The sequence below is a fragment of the Ursus americanus genome, chromosome 14 (genome assembly GCF_024610735.1).
Source record: "Ursus americanus isolate L20-20 chromosome 14, mUrsAme1.1.p, whole genome shotgun sequence".
Classification (NCBI taxonomy): Eukaryota; Metazoa; Chordata; class Mammalia; order Carnivora; family Ursidae; genus Ursus; species Ursus americanus.
The window spans coordinates 24,842,940-24,846,436 of NC_142140.1; positions in this window are offsets into that span (position 1 = coordinate 24,842,940).

The window sequence follows — 3,497 nt, forward strand, 5'->3', positions numbered from 1 at the left end:
AATCCTGCCCACTCCTCTCCACAAAGCGATCAGACTCGATTGGACCCCTGAGCATGCCATGTATGTATAGCCAAGACTCTGACCCATAGTTTGCCTACATTTGTTTTCTCTCTCCTCCCATATTATTATACAAATATATATCATTGTAGAATATGAAAATACAAAAAAGAAAAATTATATCTAATCTTACCCTTCGACGTGATGATTACTCCAATTTGGGAATATACCGTTTCATACATTATTCTTTTTTAAAAAAATTTTTTTTGAAGACTTTATTTATTTATTTATTTATTTGACAGAGAGAGAGAGAGCACAAACCGGCAGAGGGGAAGGCAGAGGGAGAAGCAGGCTCCCCATTGCTCAAAGAGTCCAACATGGGGCTTGATCCTAAGACCCTAGGATCATGACCAAAGCCAAAGGCAGACGCTCAACCAACTGAGCCAACCAGGTGCCCCAATATGTTACTCTTTGCATGTAAATATATATATATATATGTAAATATATATATATATATATATATATATTTTAACAAAAATGGAAGATTATGAGATGTTTAAATGAAAAATTCTCAAAAGCAAAAAAATGTGTAAAAATAGTTTACCTTCCCTGTTTTAAGACAGGTAGTTAGGGAGGTAATGTTTTCAGATGCAACTTCAATCACATAAAAAGTAACTTCATGGTGGTCAGATATGATGATGATGCCTACTACAATCTCCCCTTTTCCAAACAATTACAAAGTAATTCTTCCCAGCGTTTGCTCTCATAAAGAAGTGACTGAACTTCCAAACTTTACTCAGGTCAGGAAAAATCAATGTGGGGAATATTTTTTTGACTTGACTGGTTTTCTGTGAATTTCTTATGCTACCATAGTAGAGAAAAAAAGAATTGAAATGAGATGGAACATTTTCTAATTTCTATTTCCATCTGGAAGTGTTATATTTAGCTCTAAATTAGAATATAACATTTTCCCTAGGTACTTCACTCTGAAAGAATAAAAAACTTTGCCCAGTGATGATGAGTATTTTTTAAAACCACAAAAGTTACATATTGTACAATTTGGATGCAATGCTGATTCAGCAATGCCTGTTCAACAGGAAGGATTTCCTGTCCAAAATGGTCTTAGAGCTGGACCCCAGGCATGGTTGGCACCATTCACAAATATTCTCACCGATCGGTCGTCCCACAAATGCAATGAACATGAAAGCCCCATCAGAACCTGACATGGTCTGCAATGCAATGAACATGAAAGCCCCATCAGAACCTGACATGGTCTGCAATGCAATGAACATTGGTGACCCGCAAAATTAGTATGTTGAAAGCCTAACTTTCAACATGATGGTATTAGGTGAGGGGCTTTGAGAGGTAATTAGTTCACAAGGGTGGAGCCCTGGGGAATGGGATTCGTGCCCTTACAAAAGGGACCCCAGAGATCTCTCTCATTGCCTCTCTGCCACGTGAGGGCCAGTGAGAAGCTGACAGTCTGCAGCCTGGACGAGGGTCTTCACCAGACCCCAACCACGCTGGCACCCTGATCTCACTCTTGAGCCTCCGGAATTCTGAGAAATAAGTGTTTGTCACTTAAGCTTCCTAGTCTATGATGGCTTGTCCCAGCGGCCCCAGATGACTAAGACAATGTCCTTTAAAAGGAATATGACCAGATTTGTGGGAAACATTTACTCAGACAAGCTCCTACTCAACTATTTCCATGATCTGGTATCTTTACCTTCTCCTTTAAGATGAAATTTATGGCTCTTCTCTCATAGATTCTAATGCTGCTTAGGGAAGACATGGCAAATACAGATTTTTTTCCCCCTTGCTAAGAGACCGTCTCCAGCCTCATTCATTCAGTTTTCTGAATCATTGACTTTACAGTAATTCTTAAGGGATTCCTTCTGGACTGCATCATCTCTGTGACTCACCTCACAACTCCAGACAAGTGTTGGCATGTCGTAAGCTCTCATTATTGGAGTTGGCCTTCTCCAGTTGCAAAGCGAACTGCTAGGTCAGCCAGACGTCTGACTCTTGAACCTCTACGGTCTTTGCAAACTGGCTGGAGCAGTGTCCTCCACATTTCTTCCAGTTCCCAGAACATGAGGAAGAGTAGAGCTTTTGAAGGCATGCTTAAAGAGATGAAAGGATGCTGAAACAGTCAGCAGCGAGGGCAGTGAGGTGTGGACTCCAGTTGAACATTGTCTGGTGACGTCTACGAGATGGCACAAAAATCCTTCCATTCTCCTGGCCTCATTTCAGCCTCCTTTACTTCCAGGACTTTGCTCTCAGAAACCCACATTCTCCATAGATCCCAGAAGATAGCCTTGGGCATTGTGTTGACATGGTGGTATGCTTCTTATCATTTATTAGCATCGAATTGTCCACACCCATCACATCCAGCCATCCTTCAGCTCCACGTTCCTACAGATACTATTCCTATTCCTGTTTCTTCTATGCTACTCCTACAGATATGTTCTCAGTTGAAGAAGAATAAATTTTACACAGTAGGCAAAATCTGGGGCCCGCCCAGGAAGTACCTGGGGGAACCCCAGTGTGCCATGTCCTGATCATTGAGAACCATGGGTCCAGAGCCTAACGTTGCCAAGACAGTCTCACCAGCTTCATTCCAAAGAACACACCCAAATTCATATTGATTGGGAACGTAAAGACTAGGGTGCCTTCTTCAAGAAACATAATGTTAGAAAGCTCACTTAGAGGCTAAGGAAAACCAGGCTCCAGCCACACTGGCCTTGTTGTCTTGTTTTGGTTTCTCAACCATGCCACTTGCATTCACACCTCGGGGGCTTTGCTCAGACTGTCCACTCTTCTTGGATACTCTGCCCATAGAGCTTGACACAGCTGGTTCTTCTGTATCATCCAGGTCTGAGTTTGAATATGACCCTCCCAACCACCAATCCAAATTTCCTCATGCATTTCCAGTTGATTTCTGGCATGTTGCCCCATTTTGTGTATTTGTGGGTACTTGGCAAATTACCGTATTCTATTCTTACTGTTAGGGTTGGTTTCACAATGAGTGACACGTGTAGTCTCTCAGAGCTCCACACTTGGAACCGCTTTCCATGGGGTTTAATGCTCTCCTGTTGCCACCATGAAATTTTTAATAGTTTTTGTTTGTTTGTTGTTGTTGTTGTTTACCAAGAAGACAAGAAGACCTGCATTTTCATTTTGCCCCTTAGGTTATGTACCACTACTGCTCATTTTTTACTGTTTCTTTGCTGCTGGAGTATATGTCCTAGGAGAGCAAGGATCTTATCTCTTTGATTCGATATTGTTTTACCAGCATCATTGGGAATAGTGCAGGTGCCCAATAAATATGCATTAAAGTTAACCATGGGATTATCATATGACCCAGGGGTTTTATTCCCAGGTATATAACCAAAAGGACTGAAAACAGATGCTCAAACAAATACTTGTATACAGATGTTAGAGCAGCACTATTTACCGTAGGCCAAAGGTGGAAAGAACCTGAATGTCCATCAGCTGAT